The following is a 17,125-nucleotide window of genomic DNA, read 5'->3' as shown; positions in this document are numbered from 1 at the left end:
GTCTACTGTTGTTAACGATTCGATCGCAGATAAATACTTGTGACAAGTAAAGAGTACAAAGATGATTGCTGCTGGTTTCACTCCCAGTAATTTAAGTTGTGCTCTTAGATTCCCGTTTGACCACACACTCGTAAACCGCTGCTTATTCGCAAAGAAATGGTGAATTATTTGTGACAAGAAAAAAATATAAATCTCACTGGCAGTCTTTTCACAAACAGCAATTTCATCTTCCGTTTTTGAAACATATGGAAGTCACAAAATGGAAGATACTCATTACTGAGAAAGTACGCTCTTACATGTAAATAACAACGAATATTTCAGAAAAATACTTAACTTTCACGAATAACGAAGTCTCAGAACGTGTTACAAGTAGGAAGAGAAAAAAAGTTTTCCACACGCAGCAGTATGTGAATGAACGACCTTTAGCATGCAGCTCGTAGCCATTATCGCTTGGCTACTAAAACGCACATGGAAGCAGCGCGTTGATCCTCTAATTCTAGTCGAGAGAGACGCAGGCTGCCTTGGTTACCGAATGATGTGGACTTAAACCGTAAATTCATGACATTTTGGAAGGTTTCCACTATTAGGCTTCACAAAATTCGTTTCCATAGTTATCTTAAAGTTATAAATGCGTTTCGGTAGTTAATGAGTAAACCATTTGAAGGAAAAAGTGCGCAAAATCACAGAAATTTCAGCGAACACTCACGTGATGTACGTAAACATAGCCCAGCTTTTGAAATTTAATGATTTTTAAACTCTTAATTGCGTAAAAATAACAGGTATTTTGTGAGAATATTTTTTTGGATGCTATAATCATTCACAGTAACAGCAATACAAACCATATATTTAACAAAGGAAAACAGTGTATTATCAACTCACTTTCCACTCGGATGCGTCCTGGTGATTCTTCAGTGAAACATAATCACTAAATCCGAAACTAAAACCACTCAGTAATTCTAAAATAACAAATTCCAACTGTAAACAAATCACACCGAATCGAACAAGTGGCCAAACCGAAACCTAACCACCTCTCAGTACAGTTGCCGGAAAATCGGGCCAGGACCGGTCGGGAACAGGTCTGAGAAGCTTAAGAATAGCAACTCCGAATAAAGAACCGAAAATAACGTCACTACCGAGGCTAACCTACCGCATCAATCGGTATGAACGATAAAACATAGGTCCCTGGGAAGAGGTTCCATTCTTCCAATGGTCTGGAGAGGCTAAGCAGTGTTACTCCTGGTGTCGGGATGTGTGGAGCCATTAGTCATGAAAGGTCACGACTGGTAATTATTGAGGAAACTGAGACGAGACAACTATATGTGACGGACATCCTGCATCCTCTTGTGTTACCTCTCATGTGACAGTATCGTGGTGCCATTTTTCAACAGGATAGTGCTCTTCCACATGTGGCATGTGTCAGTATCTGCTGACTGCATGATGTTGCGGTGTTCCCACAGCCAACAAAATCCCTAGTAAAATTCCGAATAGAACACCTGTGGGATCAGATCGAGTGTAAACTCCGCTCCAGTACAAAGGATTCAGGCATTCCTGAATGAAATTTTCGCTCTGTGGCGGAGTCTACGCTGATACGAAACTTCCTGGCAGATAAAAACTGTATGCCGGACAGAGACCCATACCAGGGACTTTTGCCTTTCGCGTGCAAGTGGTAGAGCACTGTCCTGAGAAAGGCAAAGCTCCCGAGTTCGAATCTCAGTCGAGCAGACAGTTTTAATCTGCCAAGAAGTTTCGATATAAGCATTGTTGTGAAGCTGAGCTAAGAAGCGGTAGCAGAGAAAATAGTAACTTATGTTCTTGTGGAAGTTACTGGTTGTTTTTACACAAATGGTCAAGCTACAGACTTTGAAAATATCTGAAACTTGTACAACTCAATAACACACCTGTCTATGCTTGTATTCACAAACATGGGAGTCCCACATCATACTAACACGTACTATTTGTGACTGTGTAGCACAACACATATTGGTCCTACCGAGTTGAAAGTGTTATCATTTCATATATGTGGTACTATCTACCTGCCTGCCAACAATAATCGCAGTCCACCTTCTCCTTCTGGGTGCAGCTCTCTTTAAGGCGATGCATACATTTTGTATTGTTTCTCCACTGATGTCTTTTTTATACGGAGAAATTGGAAAGCGAATGCCAATTAGACGAATAAAACATTTTGAGGTTTGCGATGAGGTAATAAATTTGTCAGATGACAAAGGACTTGCAAGAGAAGCTGAACGGAATTGGTAGTTTTTCAAAAAGACGTTATAAGGTGATATCAACACAAATAAACAAGTATATTGGAATGTAGTTTAATTAAATCAAGTGATACTGATCGATTTAAATTAGAAAATGAGACTTTTGAAGTGTAGGTACGAAAATAATTAACGGCTCAAGTTGGGAAGGTATGCAGAAGAAGAACGCTTGAAAAATAAGAAGTTGTTACTATTGGGCCATCCGGGGTGGCCGAGCGGTTCTAGGCGCTACATACAGTCTGGAAACGCACGACCGCTACGGTCGCAGGTTCGAATCCTGCCTCGGGCATGGATGTGTGTGATGTCCGTAGGTTAGTTAGGTTTAAGTAGTTCTAAGTTGTAGGGGACTGGCGATCTCAGAAGTTAAGTCCCATGGTGCTCAGAGCCATTTGAATCATTTTTGTTAACAGTGAATAAAAATTTGAAAGTTTTTCTGATGGTGGAATCTAGCCTTGTATGGAATGGAAACGTGGACAGTAAGCTCTTACCAGAAGTGAGTAGACACTTTTGAAATATGGCAGTACAACAGAATAATGCTGTAGATGCTATGGGTGAATAGAATAAGGTACTGAATCTAATTGTGCAAAAAGGAAATTTATGGCTCTAGCTGATTAAAGGAAGGGATCAATTGACAGAATACATCCAGAGATATCAAGGACTCGTCAATCTGATAACAGCGCAGAGGTAAGAATCGTGAAGGGAGACCAAGGGACGAATACAGAACAGAGGTTCAAATAGATGCAGGTCCCAGCAATTATTCAGAGATGAAAACGACTTCACAGTAGACTAGTGTGGAGACCTGCATCAGACCAGTCTTCAGGCTGAAGACCACAAGAACAACATTTGATTTTTAGACTGTCTCTCACATTGGTTGCATTAAATTCTTCTACTGGAATTAAAATTTACCTGTACTAGAGGCGTACAGTACAATTTCGTTGTGAAAATAAAAGTATTTTAGATGCTGTCAGTTAACTCGTGTGTCCTATGGGTTTTTAGTTCAGAAAGCTTGAAAGATCTGAAAACTTCCTCTAAGACTACTCGGAACAGTTTTGGTTACATGAAATCTACTTGACACATTCATCTTCCTTTATTGGATCTTTCCCCATTCTGAGGAAACCTAATGGCGTTACTGCATGAAAGTATTTATTCTTCATTTTACTAACGAGTGTTGAGTCAGTGTCGTGTTTCTCAATGACAAACTGAGTCAAACGCTTTTTCAAATGCAGTGATAAATCATACTCCTTGCAAAATTCTATAGCTGCTTCATGACTTTCAGATTCTCCATTGGACTATATTCGTTTCCAATGCCTCCATCTTCTTTTACCTGTTAAAAATCTATTTTTTCCTTTGCTGTTGGTTATAACTTCAGTGAATATCTTGCAGTATTATCATTCCTATCTAGTAAGCATTGAGACTCGGGTTCAAGTGCCGGCCGTGGTACAAATTTTAATTCATTTCTTCAGCTTCCAACATTATCGTAGATGAAGATAATGTCGCAAGAAAAATTTAATTATAAGCGTATGTTAGAGTCATAACTCACATTCTCCAAAATAATGAAAATTGAGATGACGACATATTCTCATATAGCTTTATACTTAGAACATAATTCACGAAACAGCTATTCACATTTGGCACAAGATCCTTGAGAAAACCGGTGTTACACTTCATGGTTAGTTTCAAAAGTCTCGTGATCTGCGGGATCTTGTAAGTTTTGTCCCGTACCTCATCTTGACCAATCAGCGATTAGCTCACTCGGCGTCATTTTCTTGTGCAGTAGTAAATATTGGTGCCAGTGGAGTGTGTTTTCCATTCTGTTGAGTTATTTTGGGGAACATAATTCAATATAGTGGTTGGAACAAAACTGATTTGAGACACAAGTCAGGGAAGAAAACGTTTCACCCGTTGGAGAAAGAGGAAATGACCTTGGAGTGTTTAAATCTGTGTTTAAATCTGGAGTAAACGCACTTACACGTCCCGAACTCATCCAACCAAAGAATTCAATATCTTTAGAGAAAAGGAGGGATGTTGAAAAACTTCTGACTGCCCATTATGGGGAAAACTGGAGAGAAATTGAGGAGCTCAAGTTCTATAAGCATATCATTGATGAGAATACATTGGATCAAACTGATTATGAGTGTATGTGTGACATAATTCAAGAGGAACTTAATATTGTGATATAGACATAGTTGAGTAAGATTATTTTCAGTTTTAGAAGTGAATCTCCTTCAAATCTTCAGTTTTATTTTAGTAGCTTATTTCCCTTTGGGATTTGATAGTTTCTTTCTTCTCAAAGAATGCTAAACAAGTTTGAATTATTTTCCTGATTATAATATTCTACTATTCTCTGTGATCAATAATTAGTTCTCATGAATGGAAAATTTGTAAATTTCTTTGATCATTCAACTGAAGAAATGTGCATGGTAGAAATTTCTTTTATGAAATTGGAAACGGTATTCCAAACTAGAGAATATCTATTGTAAACTAACACAAGCAAAGTCCATAAAAGACGATTAATTGATATTTATCACGATTAACATTGGAATGTAATATTATCTATACACTGTAGAAGAGAAAGTGTCTTGCAGTCGGAACCAAAAAGTGTTGCATATCGAGTCGCAACACGATAGTTCCCGCGAAACCAACATCGTCCAAACAGCTCAGTACCAAAACTCACAAGATCCAAAATGGGGACTGTCGAAACTTTACAAGTTCCATAGCTCATTAACAAAACTCACATGATGCATAATACAACCTTAAATAATTGTAAGTTCTCAATAAGCAAACATAATCTGACCCCGGAGTAGACAACATTCCATTGGAACTACTGACGGCCTTGGGAGAGCCAGTCCTGACAAATCTCTACCATCTGGTGAGCAAGATGTATGAAACAGGCGAAATACCCTCAGACTACAAGAAGAATATAATAATTCCAATCCCAAAGAAAGCAGGTGTTGACAGATGTTAAAATTACCGAACCATCAGTTTAATACCGGGGACCAGGCGCTCCTTCCCGCCCGGAAAGCCATGCGTTAGACCGCACGGCCAACCGGGCGGGCCGATAAATGACCTTAGTGGGTAGTATTTTACGATTAATTTTGTTCAGTCTTAGCCATTCGAGATGCTTCTCTTTCTTGCAAGTCGTTTCCAAGCACAATCTATGACAAAAAAAGGAAAAAAAAAAACACGACGAAGGAATTATCCGAATGGGACGGAAATCGGCAGAGGTCCTGTACATCTAGAGACAAAAAAATTATTAAAATTACGAAAAAATTGGACGCTTTATTCAAGAGAAAGAGCTTCATCAAAAAAATAAAAAAAAAGGTTCATATGGCTCTAAGCACGATGGGACTTAACATCTGAGGTCATCGGTCCCCTAGACTTAGAACTACTTAAACCCAACTAGCCTAAGGACATGACACACATCCATACCCGAGGCAGGATTCGAACCTACGCCCGTAGCGGCCGCGTGGTTCCGGACTGAAGCGCCTAGAAGCGCTCGGCCACAGCAGCCGCCAGAGCTTCATCAATTAAGCAAGTCAATAACGCGTTGGTCCACAGCTGGCACTTACCCAAGCGGTTCTTAATACAGCAGGATATTCTCCTGCGGGATAGCTTGTCAAATTCTGACCAACTGGCGCGTTAGAGCGTCAAAACCGCGAGATGGTTGGAGGGCCCTGCCCATAATGCTCCAAACTTTCTCAACTGCGGAGAGATTGGGAGACCTTGCTGGCCGATGAGGCATTTGGCAAGCGCGGAAACAAATAGTAGAAACACCTCCCGTGTGGAGGCGAGCGTTACCTTGCTGAAATGTATGCCCAGAATGTCTGGCAATGAAGGGCAGTGTAGAATATCGTCGACGAGTCGCTGTGCTATAAGGGTCCTGCGAATGACAACCAAAGGGGCCCTACTATGAAAAGAAACTGCACCCTAGACCATCAGTCATGGTCATTGGGCCGTATGGCGAGCAGCAGTCAGGCTAATAGCCCAACACAGTTTGGGGCGTCTCTAGACTCGTCCTCGTCCTGGAGTCTCATTGACAGGAGTAGAATTGTCTTCAGAGAGAAGTCTCGCTTCGAACTGAGTCCTGCTGAGCTGGAGACCTCCTGGACAGTGGCAGGATACCCACCAGAGCGTCGCCACCGTACGGCCCGACATCCAGGAATGATGGCCTGGGGTACCATTTCGTTTCATAGCACAAGCCCTTTGGTCGTCATGTTGCAATGCAGAAGAACGTCAATGGTATTCTACGCCTACTTTTGTTGCCCTTAAAGGCAAGCCATCTTGAGCTTACATTTCAGCACGATAATGCATGGCAACACTTTGTGCTTTCCAAATCCTACATTGGCCAGAAAGATCGCCGGATCTCTCCCCAATTAAGAACGTTTGGAGCATTATGGTAAGGGCCCTCCAAACAGTTCTGGATTTTATCTACTGCGTCAATTGGAAGGAATTGGGCTCAATGTTCCACAGAAAGACGTCGAAGAACTCTTATCAATCAATGGCAAGCCGAACGATGTCCCTCAGGAAGACATCCAACATCGCTATCAATCAATGCAAAGCCGAGTGGCTCAAATGGCTCTGAGCACTATGGGACTTAACATCTATGGTCATCAGTCCCCTAGAACTTAGAACTACTTAAACCTAACTAACCTAAGGACAGCACACAACACCCAGCCATCACGAGGCAGAGAAAATCCCTGACCCCGCCGGGAATCGAACCCGGGAACCCGGGCGTGGGAAGCGAGAACGCTACCGCACGACCACGAGATGCGGGCGCCAAGCCGAGTAAATGCTTGCATAAGGGCGTTATTGACTTTCTCAGTTTGTGAAGGCCTTTCTCTTGAACGAATCATCAAATTTTTTGAAACTGTACTCATATGCTTGTCTGTACATGTGCATCATACGTACCGATTTTAGTCCGATTCGGGTAATTCGTTCGTGGAGCGTCGTTTCTCCGTCTTTTAGTGCAGTTTTGTTTGATTTGTTATATTCTGTGACGTTATTATTATTATTATTTGCTTGGAACTCTCAACTTGAGTGGCTGCTTCATTCCATTTGACAGAGAAATGTCGCGTTTTAGACACGCCATCAAGAATCAGATTTTCCCTGATTTCATTAAATCACTCATGACACAGGCCAGGTTGTCCCCTTGAAAAGAAATGGTTCAAATGGCTCTGAGCACTATGGGACTCAACTGCTGAGGTCATTAGTCCCCTAGAACTTAGAACTAGTTAAACCTAACTAACCTAAGGACATCACAAACATCCATGCCCGAGGCAGGATTCGAACCTGCGACCGTAGCGGTCTTGAGGTTCCAGACTGCAGCGCCTTTAACCGCACGGCCACTTCGGTCGGCCCCCTTGAAAAGGACACAACTAATATCGTTTCCCACCCTTACACAGTCCGAACTTGGATCTGTGTTTAATGAACAAGATGTTGACGGGAAGTTAAACGCTAAAATTCATTCCTGCTATGCTTTCATTTGAGACTTTCTTTTCTCTTCCTCTTTCCATACAAGCAACATCTTCTGGTGTTTATTTAAACACCTGAGCTGGTGCGTTTTCTGACGCCAATTTCCATCGATCGTCATTTTGATCTTTGAGTCAACTTCGATGCTTATTTGTCTTCTGCTCATCTTTGGCGGCGCGCATTTGACGGCACCGCGTGCGCTCTGCTGGGGGAGGCGTGTCGGGATCGGTAGTGAGAGAGAATCACGTGGGACTGTGTACGTAGACAGGACGGCGAGAGGACGAGTCGGACAACGAAGGAGCGGGGCCAGCGGCTACGGCGTGTTGAATAGTGAGGACAAAAAATGGCTCTGAGCACTATGCGACTTAACTTCTGAGGTCATCAGTCGCCTAGAACTTAGAACTAATTAAACCTAACTAACCTAGGACATCACACACATCCATGCCCGAGGCAGGATTCGAACCTGCGACCGTAGCGGTCACGCGGTTCCAGACTGAAGCGCCTTTAATCGCACGGCCACACCGGCCGGCCGTCGTGAGGACAGATCCACCGCCCGTGGTGATTTGGTTTTCCTAGACTTCAGAAGGATAAGCTTCTTCGAGTCTGTTATAAGCTCCGCCGGCCGAATGAATTGCAGTCGCGGGGTTGCTTCTGTGGGTTGCGTGCGGCTTAATTGAATATGCCAGTGTACTAAAAATCATTTGGAATTGTTTTGGTTGTTTATCACCTACCTCGGTGTCGTGACTAACTATCTTGACTGCTGTTGAGGAAGCGTGGCTACGCCCAGCCAATCGACATGAAGTGTGTTAAAGACGTCGCTAGAAGTGCAACGAGTAGTAAGTCCGAGGAGCATTTCAAGACAAGCCGAGACACGTCCTCTATTCTACCTTGTTCATTTGGTAGTTCGGCGTGTAAATGTACGCCGAGGTAATTCTTGTCATCTTAACTTTAGGGCATGGTTTTTAGCGAACTTATTAATCAAAGTTTAAGGGCTGGTACTGAGCAAGTAACTCCCGGAGGCTAATTTGTTTCTGTGCAGTTGCATTGATCAGCTGTTCTTTATGTAAGATTGTGTAGTTTGTCTCACAAAATTGTCCGCCGTTGATGTGTGTTGGGTTACAGATAACTGGCAGCGGTCGATGCGAGCATACTGGGAGCAGAGCACCACGGGGGCAGAGAGACATTTAAGGCCCTGTCCTGTCCTTTAAAATCTTGGGTTATGTTGTCACCGTTGCGTGATTCCATCTTTCCGGTGCAGAATTATAGCAACCGAAGTTCAATTGCAGTGCAAAGTTGAGTACATTTCTATGTCATTTCCTGTCTCGTGGATCTCTCGTATTGATTTGAATCCTTGGTCTTTTCGCCGGCTCTCATTGCTTTGTTTTTGCTCGCGTAACAACTAATATATGAGATAAAATATGTAGCTACGAAAAGAGCTCCGAAATACTTTTTTGGGATACTGTGCTGTGACTTTCTTTGGATCATTAATTTTCAACAAAACAAAATATATAACGATATTATTATTCTGGATCTGGCTTTCTAATAAAGGAACATTTTTTTGTTACTGTAACTCGCCATAAAGTTCAAAATATTTTCCTTACTTTACAGTTATTGAAAAGGTTAATGAAAATTATTTCGTTATCAATACTGATGTTACAGTACGCAATGATTGTTCAGCATCAAAATTTTGCAGTGGGTTTTTGTTAACAGTAAAACACCAATAAGTACCACGACTAACACGAGAACATGAGACTATTGTCATAGAAAAATATGTTTTTACTATAAGGTTTGCCAGACCAGAACTACGCACAGCAAGTTTTCTTTTATGTTATGAAGGTAAATTATCATTTTGCACTGTTAATAATATATTATCAGCAGCCCGCGTCAACCTGTAAAACGCATCATAAAATCTGCTGCTCTGCTCTGCAATTCCGAAAGCTGAAAGAAATAATTTTAGTTCACTATTACCTGCCCGCTTCTTTGCGGTATGATTGGTTTCATTTAATGCATTTTGAATGCGCCGCGGCAGCGGCTCGTTCGTTCGTAGCGCAGCTCTGCACCACGAATAATATTTAAATAACTGAAAATGTCTTAAAAGGATGGGATAAAATACCAGGCAAGCTTATTACAAATCATAATGCAAGTTTTCACTAAGTAACTCTATTCAAAACATTTAAACAGGTTAAATTATTACAAAAATGGTTCAAATGGCTCTGAGCACTATGCGACTTAACTTCTGCGGTCATCAGTCGCCTAGAACTTAGAACTAATTAAACCTAACTAACCTAAGGACATCACACACATCCATGCCCGAGGCAGGATTCGAACCTGCGACCGTAGCGGTCGCTCGGCTCCAGACTGTAGCGCCTAGATCCGCACGGCCACTCCGGCCGGCTAAATTATTACACACCTTTGCAATGAGTACGTAATGGCGTATGTCTCTCAGTCTTGACAAAAGAATGCTACGCAAGCGTACAATATAGCATCACAGGCTCTTCCTACTCACGTAACTCCAAGAAGACGACAGAGAAATTAATGTTTGGTCATTACGATTTATGCTAGTCACATATTCTCATCTTTGTTTGATATTTAATAAGTATCGTCTGTGGCGGTTTCAGTACTCGCCGACACAGATATTATCTTTAAAAAAATCAGTACAAAATTCTTTACAAGAACAAAACATGACACATAATGCTTTCTCTTTATTACATAAAGTTCACACAATCGTTGTCTACGCAATTACAATCATCCAGTTCAATTATTCTTTTCTCCTTTTCTTTTTTACCACATATAATATGTCTTTTGCTAAGAGAAGTTACAGTCTGCTCGCGTCTATCGCCAATTCATACGTAATATTGAAGCGACCTCATTTTAGAGGTATTGTCATATGGTCATGTTCTAGTTGTAATCATTCTAAGAATATTGTTGATCAGTCAACTAAGTAAATTTGAAGATTGGTTTGGTCAAAATTAAAGCACTTCCTTAATTGTTTGTCATGTGTATATAGTTTTATTTAGGGAAGTTGGCTATCCAAACCTTAAAAGATCTGTGTTCTTACCCTTGATGTGTTCCTCAGCTGACTGGAAGTAATGACAGTTCTGATGGGAATTGTATGGACATTTGTAGTATTTAAGATAAGCCTTACCTGAGTATATTTACCTAGTCATATTCAAATAAAGTTTTATGGGCCTTGTTCCGGTTAAAGAAATTTATTTGTTATTTGTCCATGTGATCTGGCCTTGTAAGGCAGTCTCCTGTATTACTGTGATTGTGATTTTATAATGCTTTTGTTTGTAATAAAATATGCAGCAACTACAACGAATTACTATCGTGATTTTGGTGTGTCACTACCATTACAACATTTCACCTTCGTTAAAAAATCATCCGTTTAATTTATATCTTGTATACCTCACTATTACTAAATAAATTATCATAATATTCATAGTGGCTTCCTGCTAGATAGATCTGCTTCTTTTTGTCTTTAGTCCCACATTTACTCTACATCTGACTCACAAGTCGTTGTTTATTCTTTCATTAAGAATCAGACAGACGTGACTGCGGTGGAGGCGTCTACCCCGGCTTTCACCTGTGTGAGGACTTTCACGTGCCAGACTGAAGTACGGTGGAATGAAGGGGCGGTGGAGTGTCGGCACTCGTAATGTCCCAGGCGCGCGCCCACCTGGACCGGACTAGGGACGACCTCCAGTACAGCCGGCTTTACGGGACCCCAGACAGATTTATTGGCCATTACGGCCGAATGCCTGTCCCGATTATTCTCCGTTTCGGGTCCGGAGCTGGCATTCGGATTTTCTTCCTAAGTTCCGTTCTCTCGTGTACACAGCATACGCAACAGTCGAATCGATCATCCACGTATTTTACGTAAATACCACTGGCATCTGGAGTCTTAACCAGTTGAGTTGCGAAATATCTTGCTGAATATTCACGACTACTCTACAATTAGCACTCAAGTCTGCTAGAGTCTAAAATGGCTCTGAGCACTATGGGACTTAACTTCTAAGGTCATCAGTCTCCTAGAAGTTAGAACTACTTAAACCTAACCAACCTAAGGACGTCACACACATCCATGCCCGAGGAAGGATTCGAACCTGCGACCGTAGCAGTAGCGCGGTTCCAGACTGAAGCGCTGCTAGGGTCTGTCGAGCCACTTTCAGTATACTTCTCTATCGTTCCCCTCCTAAATGTTTCCGTGCAAGCTCCTATATCTCTTATTTTACTGCAACAGATTTTTCTCCGTGTTGAAGTTGGAGTCAACATTTTCATATTCGGAGGAGGCCGTTGTTCACTGAAATTTCGTGAAGCTCTCGGCCGCGCGGGATTAGCCGAGCGGTCTTGGGCTCTGCAGTCATGCACTGCGCGGCTGGTCTCGGCGGAGGTTCGAATCCTCCCTCGGGCATGGATGCGTCTGTTTGTCCTTAGGATAATTTAGGTTAAGTAGTGTGTAAGCTTAGGGACTGATGACCTTAGCAGTTTAGTCCCATAAGATTTCAAACACATTTTTTTTATGCTCTCGCCGCAACGAAAAATGCCTATATTTCCATAATTGCCACACTAATTCTCATATTACTGTATATCTGAGACGTTCTCTCCCCTATTTCACGATAATTGAAAGCGAGCTGCTTTTTTTTTAACTTTCTCGATGTCCTCCATCAATCCTATGTGATGAGGATCCCATACCGCGCAGCAATATTCCAGCAGACGACGGACAAGCGTAATGTATGCTGCCTCTTTGGTACGTTTGTTGAATCGTCTGCATTGCCAGCAAAACAACGTCTTTGGTTCGCCTTCCTCACAACAGTTTTTGTATAATGTTTCCATTGTACGTTGTTCCTATTTGTAATCCCTATGTGTTTATTTGAATCAACAACCTTAAAATTACTTCGATTTATCGTGCAACCGAAATGTAATGGATTCCTTTTAGTACTCACGTGGAGAAACTCACACTTTTTATTGCACAGAATCAACTGCCACCTTTCGCATCATGCAGATATCTTGTCTAAATGAGTTTGAGATTGGTTTTGATCTTCTGCTAACTTTACCAAACGGTAAACCACAGTATCATCTGCAAACAGTCTAAGAGGGCTGCCGGCCACAGTGGCCGAGCGGTTCTAGGTGCTGCAGTCTGGAACCGCGCGACCGCTACGGTCGCAAGTTGCAATCCTGCCTCGGGCATGGATGTGTGTGATGTCCTTAGGTTAGGTTTAAGTAGTTCTAAGTTGTAGGGGACTGATGACCTCAGATGTTAAGTCCCATAGTGCTCAGAGCCATTTGAACCTTTTGAACTATCGAAGAGGGCTGCGCAGATTGTCTCCTAAATGGTTTATATAGATGAGGAACTGCAGAGGGCCTATAACATTTCCTTCGGGAACGCCAGATATTACTTAAGTTTCGCTCGATGACTATCCATAAATTAGCTTTCTACGCCTATATCTCCATAGATACTCTGCAAATCGCTCTTAAGTGCCTGGCAGAGGGTTCATCGAATCACTTTCACAAAAATTCTCTGTTATTCCAATCTCGAGCGTGGAAGAAACGAACACCTACATCTTTCCGTGCGAGCTGTGATTTCCCTTATTTCATGATGATGATAGTTTCTCCCTACGTAGTCGGCGTTCACAAAATATTTTCGCATTCAGAGGAGAAAGTTGGTGATTGAAATTTCGTGAGAAGATTTCGCCGCAGCGAAAAACGCCTTTGTTTTAATGACATCCACCCCAGATCCTGTGTCATATCCGTGACACTCTCCCCTATTCCGTGATAACACAAAACATGCTGCTCTTCTTTGAACTTTCTCGATGCTAATCCTATCTGGTAAGGATCCCAGACCGCGCAACACTACTCCAAAAGAGGATAGGCAAGCGTACTGTAGGGAGTTTCCTTAATAAATCTCTTCTGCCAATAATACGTGGTCTATGGTTTGCCTTCCCCACAAAGTTTCTGTGTGTTCTTTCCAATTTAAGTTGTTCGAAATTGTAGTTTCTAGGGTTTTAGTAGAATGTACGGCCTTAACTTTTGATTGGTTTATCGGATAACCGACGTTAACGGATACCTTTCAGCACTCATGTGTATGACCTGACACTTTTCATTATTTAGGGTCAATTGCCAATTTTCGCACCATGTAAATATCTTTTCTAAATGGTTTGCAATTTATTTTGATCTTCTGGTGACTTTATTAGTCGATAAACGATAGCGTTATCTGCAAACAACCTAAGACGGCTGCTCAGATTATCTCCTACATCGTTTATATAGACAATAGACAGCAGAGGAGCTATAACACCACCTTGGGCAGCACTAGAAACCACTTCTGTTTTTCTCGATGACTTCCATCAATTACTACGAAATGTGACCTTTCTGACAGGAAACCACGAATCCAGTCACACAACTGAGACGTTATTTCATAAGCACGCAATTTGACTACGAGCCGCTTGTATGCTACAGAGTCAAAAGCCTTCTGTAAATCTAGAAATACGGAATCAATTTGAAATCCTTGTCAATAGCACTCAGCACTTCGTGTGAGGAAAGAGGTAGTTCTGTTTCACAAGAACGTTGTCTTCTAAATCGGCGTTGACTGTGTGTCAATAGACCGTTCTCTTCGAGGTAATTCATAATGTTCGAACACAATATACCGGGTGATCAAAAAGTCAGTATAAATTTGAAAACTTAGTAATCCACGGAATAATGTAGATAGAGAGGTACAAATTGACACACATGCTTGAAATGTCATAGGGTTTTATTAGAACAAAAGAAAAAAGTTCACAATATGTCCGACAGATGGCGCTGGACAGCAAAACGTCAGTGACTGCGCATGACAATCGTGTATAAAAGGAGCTGTAATGAGAGAGAGAGAATCAGATGCGCCAACAGTCGCAGCATGTTGACGTTACCTGAAAAGGCGCTTTTAGTGAAGCTATATTATGAGAATGGGGAATGTGCTAGTTCAGCTTTACGATCCTATCGCCATAGGAAGGGGATTCGAAGGGATAAAGGTCCGTTGATAAATGTAGATGTGGCTGGAATGATTTCGAAGTTCGAAGCCACGGGTTGTTTAGACGATAGACCCCGTAGTGGCCGACCGAGCACAAGGCGTAATGCTGCTGAGACAGTTCAGGAACAAATGGAGACTGCAGCGGGTTCGTCTATGCACGGGGAAGTCAGCGCTCGTGCAGTCGCACATCGCACCGGCATTCCATACACTACTGTTTGTTTGGCACTGAGGCGCACCCTCCGATGCTATCCGTACAAAATCCATCGGCATCCTGAACTGACACCTGGCGATTTAGTGAAGCGGAGGGCATTTGCGGTGTCGGCGTTTCAAAAGATGGTGGAAGATGATGATTGGTTGAGTAACGTATTATGGATCGACGAAGCTCATTTCACGCTCCGAGGGTCTGTCAACGCCCACAATTGCAGAATTTGGGCTACCGAAAATCCTAGAACTGTCGTGGAAACTCCATTGCACGACGAGAAAGTCACGGTATGGGTTGGATTTACCACATCTACCGTTATCGGGCCTTTTTTCTTCGAGGAGATGAGTGATTCTGGTTTTGTAACTGCTCCCGTGACGGGTGAGAGGTACGCCGATATGTTACAGAATCGCATCATCCCCAGCCTGGCTGATAAAAACCTGCTGGAACGTACGATGTTTATGCAAGATGGCGCTCCACCCCATATTGCTAGACGCGTGAAAGATCTCTTGCCCGCGTCGTTTGGTGATGATCGTGTGCTCAGCCGCCACTTTTGTCATGCTTGGCCTCCCAGGTCCCAAGACCTCAATCCGTGCGATTATTGGCTTTGGGGTCACCTGAAGTCGCAGGTGTATCGTGATCAACTGACATCTCTAGGGATGCTGAAAGACAACATCCGACGCCAATGCCTCACCATAACTCCGGACATGCTTTACAGTGCTGTTCACAATATTATTCCTCGACTACAGCTATTGTTGAGGAATGATGGTGGACATATTGAGCATTTCTTGTAAAGAACATCATCTTTGCTTTGTCTTATTTTGTTATGCTAATTATTCTATTCTGATCAGATGAAGCGCCATCTGTAGGACATTTTTTGAACCCTTGGAATTTTTTTTTTTTTGGTTCTAATAAAACCCCATGTCATTCCAAGCATGTGTGTCAATTTGTACCTCTCTATGTACATTATTCCGTGGTTTACTAAGTTTTCAAATATATACTGACTTTTTGATCACCCGGTATGTAAAACATCCTGCTGCATTTTGACGTTAATAATATGATTCTGTAATTTAGCGGATTACTCCTACTATCCTCTCACAGTTGCTACGATACTTAAAATAAACTCGGTAGCCACGAAGAGCAGGATTTCGACTTGCTGGAAACCATATTTCCTGGGGATGGCAATACAGAACGCAGGCTATGTGCTTAGAAGCTGCCGTAATTTAGCGAGGTGGCGGAAAAATTCCTTACAATTCCACTGGAGGATCTCACTGTCTGAATACTGCGGGGGCATCAATCGACCAGGGGAGGGGGGCGGGCAGGTTATGACCCAGGGTCATGCACTTACAGCCACCGGTTGAGATGTGACCTGTGCAACCTTCCAGTCTTTGGGTACGGATCTTTCGTCTAGTGAGCGGCTGAGTATGATTGTTAAGTATGGAGGTATTGTATCAGCATACTCTGAAAGGAACCTAATTGGTGCACAGTCTGGACCGGAAGACTTTCTTGTATTAAGTTGGTTGGTTGGTTGGTTTGGGGAAGGAGACCAGACAGCGAGTTCATCGGTCTCATCGGATGAGGGAAGGACGGGGAAGGAAGTCGGCCGTGCCCTTTTGAAAGGAACCATCCCGGCGTTTGCCTGGAGCGATTTAGGGAAATCACGGAAAACCTAAATCAGGATGGCCGGACGCGGGATTGAACCGTCGTCCTCCCGAGTGCGAGTCCAGTGTCTAACCACTGCGCCACCTCGCTCGGTCTTGTATTAAGTGATTTAAGTTACTCACTGCTCTTACTTCACTGCTCCGAGGATACCTACTTCTAAGTTACCCGTGGTGGCAGCTGTTCATGTTTCTGGAATATTTATTTCGTCTTTTTTCTGTCAATTACTATGAACTGGACCTCTCTCACAGGAAATCACGAATCCAATCGACAATTGTTACGATACCATAGACACGGAGTTTCCTTGGAATGTCTACCAAGTTTCGCTGCCATACGATAATTACAGCGCATACTAGACCACTGTGCGCAGCTGCCCTTTAATTATAACCACAAATCATTGGTTTATTAGTGACACGTGGAAATAAGACCAATATCCATGTACAGCTACGAAATGATGCGTCAGCTGAACTTTTCGCAAAAGAATTTTTGGTTACTGCGAATGGGAAACTGGCAGTCGATGAATCAAACTTCTAA

Source organism: Schistocerca americana, chromosome 2 (assembly GCF_021461395.2).
Source record: "Schistocerca americana isolate TAMUIC-IGC-003095 chromosome 2, iqSchAmer2.1, whole genome shotgun sequence".
In the NCBI taxonomy this organism is placed as follows: domain Eukaryota; kingdom Metazoa; phylum Arthropoda; class Insecta; order Orthoptera; family Acrididae; genus Schistocerca; species Schistocerca americana.
The sequence above is the reverse complement of the archived record's forward strand: the minus strand, read 5'-3'. Positions refer to the sequence as shown.